Source organism: Lutjanus erythropterus, chromosome 9 (assembly GCF_056507025.1).
Source record: "Lutjanus erythropterus isolate fLutEry1 chromosome 9, fLutEry1.hap2, whole genome shotgun sequence".
Taxonomy (NCBI): domain Eukaryota; kingdom Metazoa; phylum Chordata; class Actinopteri; order Lutjaniformes; family Lutjanidae; genus Lutjanus; species Lutjanus erythropterus.
Genome location: NC_139325.1, coordinates 17,029,851 through 17,052,245, shown reverse-complemented (window position 1 = coordinate 17,052,245; position 22,395 = coordinate 17,029,851). Strand labels below are relative to the sequence as shown.

Genomic DNA, 22,395 nt, shown 5'->3' with positions numbered 1-22,395 from the left:
AAATGGAATCTGACACCACCTTGCATTGGGCCCCTGGGCTAGAGAATGAGACAATATGCTGTTCTAATATGCTAATTTTGCATTAAGAATGCAGTGAAAATGAGCGTGCGAGATGATCACACCATTAAAAGTTAGCATTAGCAATGTAGTATGTTAATCAGGCCAGATGGGACCATTCTGTTTGTGTAAATGAACTCTCTCTACTTCTTTGTCGTAAGACCTGGAGAGATAATCCTTGACAGGCCTTTGAGATTGTTTTCATTACAAATACATTATATTTGTGTGAAATATATTGGATGAAACATTTGTGTATGTAACTAAGAAAAAAAAAACCACACCCTTAGACAGGCTCATATTATGATCATTTGTCTGTCATGTGCAGTGCATATGATTAAGTTCTGTAATTTACTTTTTTGGTGGATCCACAACTTCAGACGTGCCTCAGCCTTTCTGTTATTTGCTTGTGCATATGATTGTAGTGTTTGTTTCACTGTGATGAAATCCTATAAACCAAATATAAAGGTATGTGCACACGATTTCCTACCATCTCTCATAAAAATACCGCATCAAAAGTGTTAAATGTTTGGTAAAACCTATAGCTCTGTGAACCCTTCCTCATTATCAAGATTTAAAATATCAGAGAAAATACTATCTACAAAGCTACCTGACAGTGGTGGTAACTTTTCTTTTTACTGCACTAATCTGTAAATCCAGCAGCTGTGCAAAAAGCTTTTTGTAAATGTGCACATTTGTTGTTGAATTTGCAAACCTATTCAAATATGATCACACCAACTCTGTCTTGTAGAAACTGCATTTAAACAAATGTGTTTTCCCAACCACATTATATTAATTAGAAATAGTCGAACATTCGGTTGTGGCTGTTGAGGTAGACAGCATGCAAAGTACAAGACTTTGACACCAGAGATGAGGGTTTACTTCCTGAATCATGACAGTGGTTAGGTTTGGGCAACAAATGCACTTTGGTGAAGGTAATTCAAAATTTGTGGTTTTATTGAATCCCAATAAAGTAAACACATGCATGAATCTTTGCTTTGTAAACACAGACTTTATCTCTATTGTGCGTGCAAATAATTTAGAACTTTTGGCATTCACCAATAGTTTTCTACTTCCTGTTTGTTCTGGGTAAAACCAAAATTTATGGGTGCACTGGATCACACGTAAGCACGCAACTTGGCTGCACCTGCTGCACCCCCGAGAGTAAGTGGCTTGTTAGCTTGCTGGCTTGTGGTTTGCACATGCGCCTAAGTGCACTAGCCACATATAGATTATGGAGGTACTTCCTGGCATGTGCATCCAATTTAAGATCTCATGCGCTTCATCAACATACTCAGTGACTTAGAACAGACGTAGCACAATTCATGAATTTCATGTAGGATTTTCTTCTCATTAATATTTCTTATTTCTTATTATTACTTACTGCTTTGTGCAAGAATAAATATAAATATATACTCTCCTCGAGTCACTGCAAAGTTTGTTTCCATTTAACCAAAAACCATGATCTTAATCCTAACCAAGATCTGTGAGTGCTGAAAGATAACCATATAAAAGCTAGCCAATACATTGTCTGCAAGCATTATACAGTATGCTTAGTGTCATTTAGCAACTAGCCAGATATGAGTCATTAGTACAGAACATTTCCTCATTATGTTAAAAAAAAATGCAATCTGTATGGTGCTACCCACCAAAATGTGTTATCTGTTACAAATAAGTTGTATGTAACCTACTTTTAGGACACAGGTTTGTACATACATATACACATAAGTACCAACTTCTGACTTGAGCAGCAGAATGTGCCTTTATGTGCTTTTCTGTAAGTGAACATTTTTTGTCTCTTTTGCTACTTGCCAACAGTCCAGTTGAGTAATGTCTTTTGTTTTCCTACGACTGTCAGGACTGTGATGTAGTTTGTATATCCTAACTATAATTAATGAAGGAGTCGTGGAATCCTCGGCAGTTGTGACCATTCAGTGTAATTATGTTTAGCTCTTTGCTTCTTTTGATGAAAATTCAGATTTTTCTGATTATTTGAATGCATATCCTCATATTTCACTTCAAGTGTGTTTTCTAAACCTGCTTAAAGTTGTTGTGCATTACACATTATTTTTGCACATCACTGGTTCTTTATTGTAACTTCTGATCACAATGCCAGTTTCTGAGCCACACATTTAAATTTCTGATTTACAAACACTGAGGCTATTCTGGCAGAAAATGAACTGTTGCACTCTTTTTCTTTTTTAGCAGTGGTGATCATTTCTAATTATGATAGCCTACCACTCATGGATAAATGCAGGGAAAACAGCTGTCTGCACTATAAACTAACTGTTGGCCAACAGCAAACTCCCCCTGTTAAATTCCATTATTTTTATCCCCTGAATACTGTCATTATCCTAACAACACTGAACAAACTGTCTCTCACACAAGCCAGTATCCCTTTTTTAGCCAAAATCAGTATTAGTTTTCCACCACTGTCCCCGGGCATGTACTGGCTCTCTGGCTCCATAATCCAGGGCATATTCTAAGATCCTCAACCCAGCAGCGAGCTTTGTTTTTGGGCTGTAGTCCAGCTCTGCTCTTGGGAGGTCCAACAGCTCCTCCAAACCCCCTCCAGTAATTTTTTTGGCGTGAAGGATTTTTATTTTCAATCACGCTGTCCCAATCCCCAGGACAATTAGAGGTCGTCACAGAGCAGTTTATAGAAAGTGCAGAGCAACAGAATGTTGTTTTGGAAAGTTGTAATGGTCCCCTGTGTGAGTCAATAGGCTTGGAACAGTGAAGTTAAAAGAAAAAAAAAAGACTTGTACAATACAGAAACAGAAATAGGTTGCTTATCTTTTAATAATTCTTACTTACCAGAAAATCTTGTTTATCCGAATCCCTCCGGAGTCGAGGTTGTCCAAGAAAATTAAATGTTCTGCATAAGGATTCATTGAAATTCCTCACCAGATCTTATTCAAGCTCTGGAATTTGAATAGACTATATTTTCGTCTTCCGATTGCTGGTGCTCATTATCTTGATTCAGTTCACAAGGAAAATCAGAGATCTAAGGCTTTGACACACATACAGTATCCAACTGTGCTAATAAATCTTTACCACCTGTCGCAGTAATGCTTGTAATGTAGAATATTTGTTGAGAAAACAGCTCATTTTCTGTCCTGGTACAACCATTTCAACCTCATATTCTTCCTGTGTCAGGAAATATGGTCTACATTTTTATACTGAATATATCTTTAAAACCAAATTATAGGAAGCAGAACATTAATCTGACATTATCACATTAAAGGACCAATATGTAGCAACTGAACAGGCAAAAATTAGCACAGCAGTCCAGATAGCAAGTTGGAGCCATAGACTGTACATTAAATAGATTGAAATCCTATTAAAGTTCTTTCTTCCTGCCCCCTCCTCCCTGTATTTGGGGAAATTCTGCAGGAGCTCTGCAGGAGTGCAGGACGTGCACATAATCGTAAGTTGACAATAAGATAAAACAATGAGTCATCCACTGTGAGTGAATCAGCGCTTTATAACTCTCAGGTGCCTGTAAATGTAAAGCTATTCCCGTTATCCTGAAAACAAAAGCCAACTGAACTGAAAATGCACTCTCTGGAGTTGGAGTTCAGTGACTGTCTGCCTTACTGCCTGTTAGATTCCATCAACATATTACTCAATTTGGGTTCACCCCTATAGCTCAGTTGGTAGGGTATGCACCCCATGTATTGAGGCTGTTAGTCCTCTGCAGCCGCTGGTTCAATTCCCACCTGCAGTCTGTTTGCTGTGTGTCACCCCCTCTACTCCCTTTCCTGTCATATCTTCAGCTTTCCTATAACAATAAAGGCAAAAAGCCCAAAAAATAATCTTAAAAAAACAAGAAAAAACATATTACTCAATTTAACTGTTATAAACATCTACTCCTTCTAAGAGATTACCAATGATTTGTTACAACTCATACAGAGACAGTAACTTATTCAGCCAATATTCAGCATTAATTTGAACTCTGTGGAATGTGCTGGCCAGCCTAGAATAGAAATTTCAAATGGGGATACAAGGGCTATGTTATGATGTTAGAGTAGCGAGTGTTTCAATTTTATTATTTATTACAGTAAATACATTACAGATTTGTCCTTTAAGTTAATTGTCAATAGATATTTGGTGAACAGTGTGGTTAATCAATATTGTCAGAAAATGAATGTAAAATATAAAAAATACAAAAATACACTGGACTGGGATTTTACGTACTTGACTTTGAGGTTTAAAATAACCACAGTGCACTTGTTCACCTCTCATCTTTGACTCCTGCAACCAAAGTAAACATCTCTCTCTCCCTGTCTCTTCCTCTCACTCTCTCTCAGCCATTATCTTGTCAGCATGAGGTCATTGTCTGATCCAAGCCCAGTGATGTCATTTCCTTCATAAACAAGTCCAACTTCCTCTCGAGGGTCCATATCAGCTGAGCTTATCCTGTGAGTGTCCCAGTGGGAGTTGAGTTCATTTCTTCCCTCCCCCAACAGACAGCTATACTCTGCATTAGCTTTTATGTTTTTTGTTTTTTTTTAAACAGCTGCATGAAACTAAATTTTCTGTTAACTCTGTTTAGTTGTGCAGTGTTGGACACAGAATAAGAATAGGCTACTAGTGTGCTGCAGAACCACAAAAGACCAGTTTGGTGAGTCAGATGTTATCCCACAATCATCCCCTGTATGTATGTAGAGTCTGCTTTAGTTACCCTGACTCATAGCAGGGATTAACTGAGTGAAAGCATCTGATTTCTCACTGGGCTGTTGGTTGAGTGGTGTTTGGTTTGTACAGCAGTGTGGACCAAGTGTGCAACCGCAACCTACACTGATGTCAAATAACTCTCAGGCACCAAAGTATGTGGAATTCGACAGCTCTGTTGACTCTGTTTGACCATTTAAAAGGCGCTGCACTCCTGCAGATTTACTCAAGCCTGTAAATCAGTCAGGTAAAAGGAACAACTATGAAATGATTTTTTGGAGGTTTTATGGAGTGAGGCACAGCTGTAGCCTGCCTGCAACAACATGGGCTGGGTTACTGTATTCAGCCAAGGTAATCACAGCCTAGATGAGCTCTAAAGCTGATGGTTGCTGGTGGGGGAAAAATGGACCTGTTTTCGTTGCCAAACCCCCCTCCTCACTCCGTTTCTCAGGGATAGGTTGATACGGGTTAGGAGTTTAAAACTGCTACACACCCATGTGTTTTAACAGGTCTCCACCACATGTGTTATCAGCTGAGCCATGAATGTGGGAAAGCCCCGCAGGCAGGATGACATCATGCCCTGTGTAAAACTAGATATAGTTTAACACACAAGGGTGTAACTGGGAAAATGTCGGAAATGGGGAGAGACTGAAAACAACTGAAAGCAGTGGAAACAAACAAAGATAAAGATGCCTGTTAACTGTTAATGTTTGAGCCTCAGTTTTGGCTTTTCTTTGCACCATTTTGAAAGGTACAAAACTAAACAGCATTTGGTCGTTTGACCTGTTAGAGGGCAAAACAGGGGTGATAACTCCAATGTCTGAATCAGACTGTGTTTTAGATTTGAGATCCAGTAGGAGCTTTGAATGTCCCAGGCTTGCAACAGTGGCATCCTTTGTAATCTGAAAGTAATGTTGACATTCTGACCTGTATTGATGTGTTTTAGTATGACGTGACCAAAGACATTGATTTTTTTTTTTTTTTTTTTTTTGCTTCAAATTGATTTTTGCATGTGCTAGCCATTTAAAAGCTCTGTCTTAGTCAGCTGTTTAGAGCTGAAATGTTTTAACAGTTAAAGCTTCTCTACATGTTATCAGTTTAACCATAATGAGCATGAAGCCCAGTGGCAGAGTGACATAATTTACAATTTAGAACTAACACACAGGGGTGGAACTGGAAAATAGCAGGGAATCTTTGAAAATAAGTGGAAGTTAAGAAAGACTGAAAGCAATGGAAACAATGATGGCTGCAGTTTGTCTGAAGCAGGGCTTCATGATGATACACAGTTATTCACTCACATTTGAAACTTGAGCATGTTGAAGTAATTGCTTTTGACGAGAGTACAAGCAATGAGCACAGTGTCTCATCAGTGCTGAGTAGAGCACTAGAGCATGGACAGCCTCTTCAGAACTGGAGCCTACACTTAAGACACCTCAGAAAGATGCATGTTCTTTTTAGGAAAAAAAGAGAAATAAGACACCAGTAATGACTATTCAGCCTAATAATTTTAGTTGTTGAAGTTTCTGGGATGGTAATGTATGTCCTTGCTCAGCTTTTAGTAATTCCTTCTAAAAATCAAAAAGTGAATAGATGACATAATGTGGCATATACTGATACCACATCGTAAATCATGACAGAAAGGAATGTCACAAGAGGCATGTTTCAGCTGATGATGTAAAGATTGTCAGACAATGCAATAACCTGCAAGTAGATTAATATCCCTAAAAGGGTCTATTCTTTATGTGTTATCCCATGATGTAATTTTGCAGGAGGAATCATACTTATTCCTAGTACAATATTAGGGGCCGTTCAGATGTTGCGTCTTTTGCATGTGCACATTCATTATTTTAAATGGATACTCAAAACCGATAGCAATGTGGTTTTGACGTGAATTTATCGTGATAGACCTGCTTTTTCAGACATCACCGTGGCAGCTAGAGATGGGCAAAATCTCTCTTTTTTAATGCAGCAAGTGCACCCTAGGTCACGGGACAAAAATTAATCAATCACCTCCACAGGACTTGCTTCACTCTTTCCATCCAAGGACATCACAACACCCAGTTTACCCGGACTTTATGTCTTGTCACGTTATTGCTATTGTGACACCAAAAGAAGGAAGAATATACATATATTATATACGATACATATTTTTTTTCAAAACACATGCTGGTTACTAGTTGCAACAGTTAGCAGTTAGTTAGCTAGCTAGTTAGCCAGCTAACCAGTGTGCATTCCCAGGTATCCATGAACAAGTATAATCACTTGCTCTTTCGTGTCCTGCAGAGCTGATTGCTTAGTAATGGCAGGGGCAACAGAAGCAAAACCTTCCAAGCACCTTGGATAACAAGATTAAGGTGACATGGCTAACATTTTCCACTCATTTTTAGATGCTATCTGAATGGACCCTTAGCTAATATTATGTTGATTACCCAGAGCTAAAAATTGTTAGAAAAAAAAGCTCAATATTGTAATAATATGTTGTATGTCAGTATATCATGTGGGACCTAATTGCATTATCAATTTACTAAATGTTTCCCCATTCATATTACCATAGTTTTAAAATTTGAGTGGGCGTAAAAAAATATTAGAGTTTTGATAACTGGATATGATTTTCATTGTAAGACTCACACATCAAGTTATAATTCAAAGTAAACTTAATTTCCGCTCCAATTTATGGTACATTAATGATATTAATATTAATAGAGACATTACTGAGGACATTAGGAGTAGTAGTGCCTCCTCCACTCAACAAGGGTTTTTTGATTAAAAGAGGTAAATCAGCTGAAGTGATATCAGCGCTGATTCTTTCTCTGCAGCAGAGAGAAGTGGTGAACTGCTCATGCTGTTAAACTAAAAGGGAAAAAAGCTTTAAGGAAGATTACATCATCATTGTCATCACCACTGTGACCACTGCACTGACCAGCACCATCATCATCACCACCGCTCTAACCACCATCACCATCATCATCATCATCTTCCAGAGCTCAGCGCACTAGCATATTAACTCAGAGATTTAAAACCCTGCTGGAAACATGACATCATTCTTTTTTTTCCTCCCTCTGTAACTCTCCAGGGCTCAACTGACAGAGCTGAAGAGCAGGGAAGTAGTTTTGTAAATGATGTGATGTGTTGGCATCTTTGCAGGAATTGTCAGCTGCTTTGCTGTCTACATCTCACAGAAGAAGGCCTTGTAGGAAAGTTGACATCATTCTCATGCTGCTGAACGATAACTGGCATCCCTAATCCTCTGACATAAAATTGACATATGTCTGGAAGAGGGGGGGGAATATATGACAACAATGGAAATTGTTGGCCGCTCTGCAGGGATCGTCAGCTGTTTGGCGTTCTGGAAATAAATGGAGGGGATTGAAGTGTTTCAGCAGAGCTCCAGACTTGCCAGAGACATGGTCCGTGAACTGTGACTGTAAGGGTTCAAACCTTCCTCATGAAATGCTGTCACACATCTTTGTGCGATGTTCCAAGCATATCTGCACTGTAATGTCTAAAATCGGTTAATAACCCTCTGGAGTGTGACTTCAGTCTGTCCTCTGGCTAAATGACATAATTCCCAGACATTGAGAGCACAGTGTAAAACTTGAAACTGATATAAAAATGGGGAAATGAAAAGGTTAAAGGAATTTGAAAAATAATAACCACATTGATGGTTAAAAACCTACAATCAATCATGTTTAGATCTAGACAAAGTGTACTGAGCCTCCTTCACCCTCCAAATGGTTTTGACATTAAACATAAAACTCTGTCTTTTTTCTCAGAATTCTCCTCAGAGTTTATTAAGATCAGATTCTGATTTTATTCCCTGAATTTCAACTTTAAACACAGAATTCTGGGTATTCTGATCTTTAATCTGAAAATTCTGACTTTAATCTCAGAATCTAGACTTCTTTCTCAGAATTCTTACTTTAAACTCAGAATTCTGAGTTTTTGTAATCTCAAAATTCTGGGTAAACTCAAGATTCTGACTTGAAGCTGATCTAAAAAAGTTGAAATGACAAGGCTGAAAGCATAACCACATTGGAGTGTTAAAAACCTAAAACCCATCATGTTTGGATCTAGACACAGAGTACTAAGCCTCCTCCACCCTCCAAATGGTTTTGATTCTATGAAGCAAATTAGTGAAACTTGGAAGCAGGGATTCATCTACCATAAGTGCTTGAGGGAATCATTCAGCTATGTTAAACTAAAACCAAAAGTGCTACAGGCAAAATGGATTAAATTGTACCGGCTGGGGTAACTGATTTAAATAGTTGTGTGTAAAACTCCTTGGGTGGATTAGCACCCTGAAAGTGACAGCATGGTGGGAAATGATGACCACAGTGCGAGAAAGGTGCGTGTTTGTTAGCTGTCAGCGGTTTCCTAAAGAGAGAGAAAGCATGCATGTGTGTATTTGTGGGAGATGATGTACCACAGAAAAAATGCCACATGCCCAAAATGCCAGAGACACACTCATGCATGCACACATACATAACTATAGCAAAGCGGTGAGTTTTCACAGAGAGCTGCCAGCTAGGTGATGTCATCTTTCTTAAATCAAGCTTTTGCAATATGCATAAGTTAATGTGTCAGTGTGGAGTGTGTGAGTGTGTAGGCCACACATGCATATTGCTAACACAGTGTCTCTCTATGCCGTCACTCTTATTGGTTTTTACAGAACATACAAAACATACCTCTAGTCTGAGTCATATGTACAGTATATATACTGAACATGTGATTTTTGTTCATGTATGTGAGTCATTTTTCTGCAGTTCCATTAATGACCACTAGATACTCACACCAAGAGAACAAAGTGGCTATTACTTCTCTTTTCCTCTTCAAAACCAGTTATTTTAAAAAGATATTAGGGTTTAATGAGAGGCATGATTGACTTTAATTATGGTGTTAATACTACTAGCACTTTAGTTCTGGATAATGCTGATTGCATTCACAGACTGAATGTGTGTATGTTTAAGAAAATACATGCTTCTTGATTTACAAGGCCTGATCATCAAGGTCTACTGATGAAGATGATAAACTTTATTGCACTCATTGTGTTCCTGGCCTACTATTTAATTGGCTACACCAGCCCATAGTATAGGCTACCATAGTTGTTAAAGATCCCCTCCACTCGAAAAGAGCCATCTAGATTTTACATTTACATAGAGTGCATCTTTGACAGGCATTTACAGCACATGGTGACTACATTTCTTATAAAATTAATTCAAATCAGCATTTCCTGAACAAACTGTTTGGCTCAGGACTTATTTGGTAGATCTTCTGATGGGTTCTCACATGATCAGGAGAAAGGATGAGTGACTCTTTTCATTGTTGTGACCACTGGATATGGCTAACCTCATACAAGGGCCTGTGGGCATCACCAATTGGAATTACTGATATAAAATGAATCACTCAGAGAGACAGAGTAGAGAACTGTAGTAATGAGAGCAGTTTGGCATTCACACACAGGTAGGATACAACATGCTGTAAGGTTGAGTCAGTCCTCTGAGGGGTGAAGGCATCACTGTCTGAATAATGAAAATCTCAAGCCTCAAATGCTCTGTATACCTTACACTCACACTGGATGTGTCCTTAGGCACAATGAAGCTTAGTCTTTGACTCACGTGAGTCACTCGGATGTCTGTAGAGGAAACATTGTGTATTGTGCTTGAATCAATGAGGAAAAGAGTCTGCCAGCTGAATCATTAGGGTTATACAAACCACGTGACTCATTTGCCACGGCCCATAAAAAAGCTTCAGATCCAAAAACATGATCTCACAGTATAGTCACAGTGTTATATAATTAGTCAGTAAATCATTGAGTCCCTACATAATAAGTAGAAACATAAAGGCTCTATCTTACTGCATGTACCTTATGTTACTATAAGCAGCATGTCTAGTGCTTTGAGCTCCAGCTCTCAAACAGGGATATGAACGTTTCATATTTGACAAAGCTGGAGGTTGCCTTTAAGCAGGAAATATGACCATTAAGTACTGACAAACGGGGCTGTCTTGATGTCCACAGCGCAACATTATGTTCACCGGGGCTAAGCCTTGAGGGGATCATGTGATCACTTGTGCTTGTCCGCAGCTAATCTTGCATACTACTTGATCGATCAGCCTATTTTTTTGGGCACATTTTTGGATGTGAGTTGAAGGACCTTGAAAAACTTTGAAAAACCCTTCTTTTTATGGCTCCATGCCAGCAACATATGAGGCCCGAGGCATTATGGTTTCAGGTCGTCCTATTCTTGTGAGTGTGATATCTCAAGAACACCTTTAGGGAGTTCATTCAAACTTGACACAAATGACCACTTTGACTCAAGAATTAATTGATTGAATTTTGGTGGTCAAAGGTCACTGTGACATCACAAAACATTTTTGGCCATAACTCAAGAATTCAAACACTAATTATGACAAATTTTTCACACAAATGTCCAATAGGACACTGTAAGCTGTGTAGAATTACTACTTACATATAACTTGTTACATGTAATTAAATTATAAATTATAAATGTAAGTTATGGCAAATACTATGTAATTCAGTAACAGTTACTAATCAAAATGATGGTGATTATAAAGGAGTAACATCCTGATATTCTTTTCATGTTGCCTGGCAGTCTACTGGGTGAAGTCTTTTAGCTGAGGTCTTCTTTGTGTTTAGTTGTTTTATTCTTCAGGAGGAGATGGGAAAATGTTTAAAATCGGATGGTTAAAGTAAATCAAACTTCAACATACCATAACATAACATACAGTACCATCAGACAGAGCAGCTTCTTCCCTCACATTGTGAGAATTTGTCTCACACTGATTAAACAATCTACTGTATATACCTTTAATTATGTTATTTATAATTAGAACAAAGGAACTATTTTACTTCCACTATACAACACTGCTTGTATAATGATAAATAAATCTGCTACCTTCTAACATGTGACCAGATGATGAATGCAGGATCTCATCATTTTTGAAAAACCCTATTTCTGGCACCACACACACACACACACACACACACACACACACACACACACACACACACACACACACACACACACACACACTGGTGAACTTGTCTTCCTTCCTGTGGAATGACAATGTTCCTTGTTTATCCAGTTGCCATAAAAACACAATCAGCCACAAGTCAACACTGAATGACTCCAAACAAGCTGGATTATTGCTCTAATTAAGCTTTAATAAGCCCTTATTAAACGGCCGCAGGCCTCGTTGGGCGGTTCATTAAGTCATTTCATCCTTTTATTCCTTCATTAAGTCTCTTTTCTTCTCTCTTTTCTTCTCAGGGAGTGTGGGAGTGGTGAGGTCTGGGAGATCACGACCTTAATTCTCTCCAAGACAGACGGTTTAATTAACACTGGAGGAATCCTCACCGGCTTCAGACCTCTACAATGGAAGTGTACAGGGGAAATTGGATTGCCAAGGTAAGGCACTAAGCTAATGTGTTTTTTTTACTGGCAATATACACTAATAACCTTTTAAATTAGAGCTACTCTGCTCCCTGTATTTATGATGTAATTAGATTGTAATATTAAATGCATAAAAACATGCAGAAATTATGAATATACATGTAATTTAGCAGTTTTAGAGAAATGCCTGATAATAAACAACATGAGTTTAATTAAATGTAAGAACTTTTTTTCGCCGGACCTGAGCATGAGAAATAATGAGTAAAGTACATGTGTAAATACATTGCAAGCCAGAGAGCTACTGTATATACTAAACTGGAAGATAGAACAGGACAATATATCAATATTATATCATGATTGTGATATGAGACTAGACATTGGGGGAGGATCCATTTAAGTAAAGTGATGTAATTTTCTGAACTCGCCAGACTGTTGTAGCTGTTCTATTATTTGATTTCTGATTTGATTTTGTCCGTAACGCCCAATCCCATCTGTTGCGTAGTTTATTTGACAGCAATGCATCATATTCTACAAGATCATCATATGTTTGCACTATTTGGGACTTCACGGTGTATAATTTTAGAGCAAATCTGTATTGTGATATATATTGTACATAGCAAATTAGCCTAGAAGTATTGATATATAATTTATAAGCCACACTTAAGCCAATAAGCCAACTGGAACTATTCAAACTGACATAGGAAAGATTTCAACAGAGCTTATACTGCAGTTGCAGTTTTACTTCTATCTCCCTCCACTTCACCATGTGCACAACTGTGTGCAGTTTTCCCACAGCTGACACTGACATTTTAGCTTGAACTGTTGTCAAAAAGTTCGAAATGATACTGCCAGACCATTTTGTGTAGGTTGTTTACAGTTAGAAACAGGAAATGTTGACCTATTACTTTCATAAACCCACAAACCCAAGTTTAACTGTGAAAGTGACAAGGGCTAAACATTTACCATAGTTTGAGAGCAGCCTAAAAAAAAAAAGAAAAAATGTTCTACAAATATTGATTGTTTTCTCATAAAAAGTTAATGTTGAAGGTGTTAGGCATTTTTAAAGGTTTACGCTTAGAATTTTATGTCAAACTTTGGTGGCATTTTTCATTGGTTTAACCTTTGAAATGACCTTTCACCTCATTATGTTCCACCACAGTATCCTCTTCAAACAGAAAGTATATCAGTTTCCGGATGTAGCACTTATTTAAAATATCATTTCACAGGGATGTGGAACACATGGTTGTCATGCAATTTTGACAAATAATTTTTGTAGGCCTATACATGGATTTATCAAAGAATAATAAAGACCAATAAAAAAGCAACAAGCTGCAAAGGCACACGCACACATTTCCTTCAAACTAATTTGAATGATTATAACTTAAAAACACTAAAACCACCTGTTTGAACACGCAGCGCATTTCTAAATGTTCACCCTGAAGCTCAAAAGTTAAAGATTACACTTACTGTAGTAACACCTGCATGTTTTAATGTCTGCTGTGTGTGTGTGTGGGGGGGGGGGATTTCCACTTCTGTGTGGAATATTCAGAGGTGAACTCTGCACGAGCAGACCTTTTTTCCTTTTGCACATGCCAATAAACAGCACCTGAGAGACTGTTTGCGTTAACAGTGAAGAAAGTTCTACCCCAGGGAATCTTAAGGGAAACAGGTGTCTGTGTTCTTACAACATAATACAGTTTATCATTGCATAAGGATTCATATGAATTTATGAACACAAATATCTCTCCCAAAGGTGAAAAAACAAGTAAATAAACCAGAGATGAGGACATCCTAGCTCTGCTGTGCTGGCTGTGGGTGCAGGTGTGTATGCAGACAGACAGTGATAAAACACTGAACCAGTAACACATGGAGACTGGGCCAAATTTAGCCCTTTATTTTGACTGAAGGAGGTGTGCGTGTGTGGTAGAACGAGGGAGAGAAATAGAGATTGTGTGTGTGTATATGCGTGCGAGCATGCGTTTGCATGTTTATTAGCAGTTTGGATCCTGCTGAGGTGACAGATGTTCATGGCAGAGGTAGGCAGAGATGAGACGCAGTGTCCAAATTAATCTGTGTGTGTGTGTGTGTGTGTGTGTGTGTGTGTGTGTGTGTGTGTGAGTGGGGTGGCGTGGGGGGGGTATTTTTATCCATGGAAGTCAGAAAAGCTGTCCTTCACCGGTGTATGTGTGTGTGTATATGTGTGTGTGTGCATGTGTGTGCGTGTGTGTGCTGTGTGCTGGCATGATTTAGTGCAAACAGGTAAGACTTCAACCTTCAGCCATGAAGTGATTGAGTTTCCTGAAGCTTCAGCAGATGTCCAAACCCCAGGATTCATCCTCTGGCTCTCTCTATCTTTTTCTCACTTCCTGTCTTTGTTGTTTTGGATTTCTATGAACTCCTGTTTCTCTTTAAATTCACTCTGTCCTTCTTGACTCTTTGTCAAGCATATTTTCACAAAGTGTTATAGTAAACCATTTGCTTTAATAGCCCCATCTCTTAAATCTGCATAGAAATAATGACTTTACACTTTCAGCGTTTTGCAGTGATCGCCCAAATCCAATTTTGCATGCAGGCGACCAATGCTTCCCATTAACTTCTGTGGAGAGAATCATTATTAGGTGACCCTCGTCACCATGGAAATAAAAATAAACACATGCACATTGTGAAATGGTCGCAGTATGGTTAGGGTCAGGCAACAAAATTGTTGGGTTTAAAATAAATATGTTACGTTACGTTACATTATTTTATGTACAGGGATAGTTTGGATTATTTGATGTGGAGTTGTATGCAGTACTTACAGTCTGTCAGTCTGTGTATTAGCTACAGTAGATGTCAGTCACCATATCACCAGGTAGGAGAAGCAGAGAGGGGCACCAGCACAGTATTATTGTATGACTTTGGTGTCTTAAAAAGATGAATGATTTTGCCTGTGGAGTCTCGGGGTGTGCTGATCAGCATCTACTGTAGCTAATACATGACAGCTGAAAAGTAGACCCATCTCCCATCTCCTCAATGTGCACACATTCTCCCTCTTAATGTCACCTGACATTGTTTTAATTGGAAAGATTGGTGAATCACCAAGAAGCAAATCTGGACTTGGGCCAATGCACTGCATGCGATTTCAAACTCTAAAGTTGTGTAATTTGTATGCAGATTGAAGAGAATGGGCTGATTTCAACATACAGAACCACAGACTGATGATGTTGACTGAGGATGCAGATAAGCATGCACCCACGCAGTGTTAGAAACACAAGTAATTTCTGGTGTGGGTGTTATGCAAAATTCTAACTCCTGTATGGGAAGACATAAGAAACACACACACCAGTGTCAAGTGATTAGTTACACAATTAGAACCATGAGTTCCATTAAAAAGCAGAAGCTCTAACTGTTTGTACCTTTGTGTAGGGAGAAATGAAACTTGTGAAACTCAAAAATCTACAGTTGAAAACAGATAAGGGTTCAGATGTTTTACATTTTGTTTTCTTGTTCAAAAAACACACCCAGCAAGACCCAGTATACACTCAAAAAATATCACAGCTATGTAACGTAGTGTTTTTTTTTTCTCAAAGATCAGCATCTGTCAATATTTTAAGGTGAATCAGAGACGCTGACACTGTAAAAACGAAAAGTTGAGAAAACTCAGAATGTACTGCAAAGATTTTTTGAGTTTTGAGCCCAACTCAAATTCTTAAGTTTTGAAAAAGTTTTACCAACTATTAGCCTTTTATTGAGAAAATGTACTTTTCATCTTTAGATAAATTGAAATCTTTTTAGAACCCCCCAAAAAAGTATTTTAAAAAATGTTGAGTAAACTAATTAAAGTAAAAGTGAATAATGATTAATATTTTAATGTTTTCAATTAAAACCATGTCATTGTCAGGCACCCAGAAAATGACAAAACAAGGTTCACAGCTCACTGTGATCAATTTTTAAAACACTGTTTTTGGAAGACTCTTAAACTCAAAGAGTTTACCCAAAGGAAAAAAGTAAGTTATCTCAACTAAAGATTACAGGTTAACAAATATTTATTTAGTCTATTTCAAATCTTGAGGGTTTGAGTTAGGCTCAAAACTCTAAAATCTATTGCACGTCACCTTGAAATTTTGAGTTGTCTTTTTAATTTTTTTTTTTTTTTGCAGTGTATTAAAGTAAGCAAATAAGATTCCAAATAATATGAACAATTTTCATCCATCTCTGCTGCACATTTTCAAATGATGATTATTCCAAAAAGAATCAGACATTACATCATTATAGCAGGTGCTCTCCAGTTTTATATAATTTGGTTGAGTCTAAATTTGGGAAATTAGGGGGAAAGACTTTGGACAAATGCTGAACTCACAAGATCAATTTTGTCTGCTGAGCAAGCCAACCCCTTAGCTGTTAAAGCTGTTTTAATTGGCTTTAATTGTAGCTGTAGTCTACTCAATGAAAGCAATCAGAGGCAGGCAATTACAAGACATTGGTCACCAGCCCTCAGGGCAGAACGTCAGACCAGGGGACACGTGCACACAACACACACACACACACACACACAAAACAGTCACATACACAGACACAGACACACATACATACAGACACTCACCCACACATTTCCGGTGTGTTTCATGTAAGACGGTCTTTTCTTCTTTCTCTTCTGTTGGGAGAGGAAGTATGGGTCTAATGACTTTTCCTATGCGTCACAAACCCTGCATGTGGGAGGCAGACAGCCGCACTGCACATGTGTGCATGTGAGAACCTTTATGCATATATGTATGAGCTTGTGCAGAGAGGATACACGCAGGTTTTGTTATGTATTCGTTCGATGTGTATTTACAAGTTAGTGTTTTTTTTGAGAAACTTTGTGTCTCTGAAAGTTATGTGTTTCTGTGTTGTCAGGAAAGGTGCACACTTAGCTGCTGTTGAGTATTTCTGGTTTGCCTCTGAAAAATAAGTTTGTCTCGGAGGAATTTAACCCATATGCTTGTTTCAGTGTGTGCGTTTGATGTGACCATGTGCACTTGTCCGTATATGCTTGTAATGAAGCGTGACCATACAGTACTGTATGTGCATGCAGGTTGTTTTTGCATGCTTGCTTCTTGCTCACTTCTTGTAAACACTGTTCTTGCCACCGCTGAGACCTCTTACAGTTTGTAGAACTCACTGTTTTTCTGTTTCTTTTTTTTTTTTTGTACTACTCACACTCTATATCGATCCTAATCAATATTTTATATCTTATGAGAATTATTGTGGACCAAGCTGAAATTTAAGATATGATTTGTTGCAGTAGTGTATTCTATATTTATGATGGTTGTTGCCTGTACTCTTCCATCAGTGTCCCATGGCATTATTTTAAAGCTTTAAAGGAGACCACAAAATCAACAATGAGCTGCCAAAGTCAGCTTTTTAAAATAAAAATCTAAAAGTTTTATAAACATTTTTTTTTTTTAGAAAATTTGTATCTCAAAAGGATCCAAATGATGCAAATAAAATAAAACACTGTACCCTGTTACCCCTGTTGGTAAGAAATATTGATTTTAACCAATAAAAGTATATATGATTAGATATATAACCTTTGGTTTTGAGTTCACTTGTCATGGCTTAAGGGTTCAGAGTGTAATATCTGTGGGGATTTATTGGCAGAATATGGCTATATGGGATATGGGATATAATATTTCTAAGTATGTTTTCATTAGTGTGTAATTACCTTGAAATTAAAATTCCAGCGAATCAGCTGTCAATCATGATGTGAAATTCTTTATATATGCCAATGCTTTATATCTAAAGAGGACACAAGTTCTTTTCCATGCAGGTTGCCATTCTTCACTGATGTGTTTCATATGTCTTTTAGTGTTTTCACGGCATCTGGAGTTTAACAAAATGTCTAGAGCAGGAGGAAGAGACAAAATGTTTGCAATCTGCAAATTCACTGCTAGATGCCACTAAATCCTACACACTGGTCCTTTAACCCACCAGCATTTAATATTAAACTAGCAATGTACACATAACATTAATCAGTCAGTTCATAAATAATGTGATTAACTCACTGATGCAGGGTTCACTTACTAAATAATCTCACAACCAAAACTGCTTCTGTTCAGTTTCCCATGGGGTCAAATATCTCAAGCAATGTTAAACAATCAGGTGTCTCTAAACCACATTTCCAGAAGCCTGGAAACTTCACGGGCTGCCAGAGTGAAACAAGGTTAGCTAATCCCGCAATGGTTGGTTCGCTCCCCAAGCTACAGCTGCACTGAGCTTGCACAGTTCATCTGGGGCCACAGAGAAGTGTTTTGCTCAAAACGAGTAGCCATTCAAAGACCAAGGTTGGTGCTTAGCTATAAGCACGTGACTATTCAAACATTATTTTAGGTGAAATGAAAAACAGAATCAAAACAGTCTTTTGATTGGATCCAAGGCCTTTGCTGAACTCTTCCTCCAAACTCATCACTCGTGTTCGCTACCTTTGCTCCCTGGTGCCAACTCCATCATTTCCCTTACTATGTCTTCCTCGTATTAACACCCACTCTCCCTTTCCTTGCCTCGCCTTTCATGTCTTCTCTCCTGTTCTTCCCTCCCTCTCTCCCTGCCCTTCCATCACTCCGTCCTCGTTTTTTTCATTCCCTGACTGTGGATATCAACTCTTTCTGTTTCCTTCAATTTCCTCATGCATTTCTCTCTCATTGCCTCTCCACCCCTGCGTCTGTCTCTTCCAAATTCAGGTTCAAGTGACATTATCCTTATTGGCTTTATTAGGAAAAATCTGTTGTCAAAGGTATACAACTTGTAGTGATGGGAGGGGTGAGCATTCACAAATAAATTCAGTTACAGATGAAAAAAGCTATCAGAAGTAGATAGCTGTAAATCATAACTTAGTCTGTGCATAATAATTACCTCAGTTTGCTACAATAAAAATTGATACGAAATGATGGAACACTATTTATTTCATTATACCTCAATCATAAATATACAAAACATGGCCTAAATTTTTGGAAACACTCACTTTTTTTTTGCTGGTTTTTCCCTGACATTTGGTTGGTTTGGTCACACAGACCTGGCAACCCTGCAGCAGCTAGTTTATTTAATTTAGCATAAAGACGGGGAACAGTATAGGTTGAACACATGAGATACAGCATGTAATTAGTGAACTTTAGAGGTGCTGGTAGATGGATTATGTTACTTTAAATAGAGACTAGCTAATGATTCCCCTTTGCTTCCGGTCTTTACGCTAAGCTAAGCTAATAGAGTGCTGCAGGAATGACCTTCCTGCAGCACTCTTAGAACCCAGAAATGAGCATATTAGTTGCCTTGTTTCAAAGTTGTTTTTTAAATCAGTTTAGATGCCTGAACTTCAAAAATCATATTGATTATTTTGCTGAACAAAATGTCACAAACTTTTGTTTGCTACCGAGTTTATTTCCTGCAATAATCCAACATCCACTGGAAAAATCCCAGTGGCTTTTTGTGGAGGAAACCAGAGTGATGCTAGATTCTGGACTGGGCTGCAAAAAAATATGTCCTCCCTGCAGCTCTCTCTATGCTGCTGGCTGTAGCTTCACAAGTACCAGAACAGTATCAATCTTCTCATCTAACTCTCGGCAAGAAAGCGAATAATCATATTCCCAAAATGTCATGTAATCATATGTTTCAATGAGCAGCTTGTCAATGAGCATGCGCTTAGTTGCAATGTGTCTGTTTCACAGCTATCTAATGGTGATTCTGATAAAATGTATTCTTCATCAAGAAATTACAGATTTTTTTTTTCATGTGGCGCCTTATTTCAACATTCTAGCAAATGGATGTGCAGCAGTTTAATGAAGGCGGTGACTTGTGTTTTGCCTCTTCGTCAAGAACATGTAAAGGGAGCTCATTTCTCCTGCTCCCCCACATCTCTGCCTCTCTGTTGCTCTTTTTAGCTCTCTTGAAACCCGTCTCTTTCAGCTCCACATCATCAGCAGTGAGACTACTGTTGCAGTCGAGTTGAGTTCAGTCGAGGTCAGACAGACAGTGTGCGCTGCCCCGGGGAGATACAGACTGGCTACCGACCAGATAAGTTAGAGGGAGATGTCCTGGTATTTCCTCCCCCTCTTTCTCTCCATCTCTCTCTCATTTGTGAGAGCTTGTTGCTCCCACTGAGCGTTGGAGGCCGAGAAGAGCTCCTGGGAAAACCAAATCTGACCATTAGAGCAAGTAATAATGATCATAAATGAAATATTGTGTCTCTCTCATTTCACTATCACTCATTCTCAGCCTCCCTGCCATCCTCTCTCATCTCCCCTGTGCACACACACACACACACACACACACACAGATTTGAATGATTTATTTATGTCAGCATAAATTACAGCAATAATCTCTGGTGTACCATATGAGAGTCAGATACTGGTGCAGTTGGTGTTGTAGCAGCAATGTTTTGTGGTGCCTCAGTGCCAGCTAATTTTGATCCTATGTGTGTCTGTCTGTGCGTGAGTGTGTGCATGTGTGTTTGTTTAAACTTACTTGGCTTTCCCTGACAAGTTTGATCTGAGTAAACAAGGAGCCAGCCAAATAACTGTGGAGTGAAAGAGAGGCAGAGGGAAACAGGGTCAGAAGTGTGTGAAGCAGTGAGAGAGGCAGAAAGGCGGACACTTACTCAGGCTAAACCCTGAAGTCCTGAGCAGGAAGCTGATATTTTCCCAGACTTACTTTACTCTTTTTTTTTGGAGTCTGATCCGACAATTGTAGCTTCCTCTGAGGGGGCTAATAATACAACAGAGCCATTGTGCAACGCGTCGTTTCCCCCTCGCCTGATTTAGCAAGAGAGAAGGCGTTTGCATGAAATCTTTCCACTCCCAGTGTGGCTGGGTGGAGTATTTTTTTACTGCCATCAGATTGGATTGTCACACCACATCGTAATAATGTGCTGTTATAGTCTGGCTCAGATGAACATGAACAGATAACAGAGCTCTACCTAGTAGCCACTGTATAGCTCTCCATTTCCTGGTGCTTTAGTTTCATTTTAGGTGGCGCAGCTGTGCAGAAAGCATGTGATACGTGGGAAACATCTCATAACTGGAGTGTGGTTGGAATTTGCAGGATGAGAAAGACTTTGAGGATGGATAAACTCTTATAAGTACACTAGCAGTCATTGTAGATATTTAGTAAACAGTCAAGGCAGAAAGAATGTAAGAAGCAGTATTTGATGATGTCTGCATTTGGAGACATGGATCCATGAATACACACACAGTGGATGAAAAAATCCATACACATAATCAAGGCCATTTTAAGTGAAGTGTTTTTAATGGAATACTTCTTCACTTCACAAGTTGTACATACAGATTAAAATTAGCTGATGATTATGGGGTTTAAAGGTGTGTCAAGAGAGAAAGCAAAGCCAATTTTCGCCTCACATGATTTGTATGCTGGACCACTTGTGTTTATTTGCCCCCAGAACTATTCATCTAGAGTAACATACACAACCAAACCTAAATTTTGTTTAACTTTTTAAATGTATATTCTTTAAAATTTAAGGGGAAAATGCACTCCAAACTATGATGTGCTATTATTTCAGCCCTTTGGTAGAAATTAGATGGCTGCAAGAGGATATACAATACATGTGTATGCTATGTATATTTGTATGTAAATTTATATGTACATGTTTATGTCATACTACAGTTTTGTAAGGTCACCATAATGTATTACATAGTTTTATGTTGTTGTCTTTGAATATGTTGCATGTTTTTTTAAGACCCTTCTAGGGATGTGTCCTTAACAAATTCATATTGCTACTGTTATGTTAGTGATGAGCCTAACCACGCATTGCCTTACATAAACTGTATGCATCCAAATCTGATTAGCTGAATACTTTAGGTGTTGTGTATAGATGGTTTAAATCTGATAACAGCAACAATGACACAGATGGTCAGACATCTGATTTGTATTTATTGCCATTCGCAAACAACATGAGCTAAAAACAAAAACATGATACAAAATGATTTCATCAACATTTAGTCCCAAATGCATTTTCTTTAACCCAAAAGGCATCTAATAAGTTCTCTAAAGGTTGCTTAGTAAACATCCGAGAAACTGTATTTGCATTTCTTTTGATTAAAAACATCCATAAGGCTCTGTATGTGTCTCATTTGTCCTGTGGGATGGGGCCGAGTTTTATTAGAAACTGTGTTGTGGACAGGTGCAGCATTGAAAACAGTCCCACACAGACTAGAAGGCTGAATGTGAGATGAAATTACTTGTTAGATGGATGGTTTTTGTGGTGTGCTCGACACAGCCTTATGAA

The 22,395-nt window shown here is 38.4% G+C and overlaps 1 long non-coding RNA gene across 7 annotated transcripts in view; it reads left to right on the top strand.

The window, feature by feature from the left end:
• LOC146321224 (uncharacterized) overlaps positions 1 to 22,395 on the top strand; it is a 138,994-nt gene that overhangs the window by 61,985 nt on the left and 54,614 nt on the right. For 5 of the 7 annotated variants that reach the window (XR_014771386.1, XR_014771392.1, XR_014771391.1 and 2 more), the window contains one exon: positions 12,021 to 12,158. This is a non-coding gene — a long non-coding RNA (uncharacterized LOC146321224). Of the gene's footprint in view, positions 1 to 4,367; positions 4,479 to 12,020; positions 12,159 to 22,395 lie in introns of all 7 variants that reach the window. The other 2 variants (XR_014771388.1, XR_014771387.1) reach the window with 1 other exon arrangement.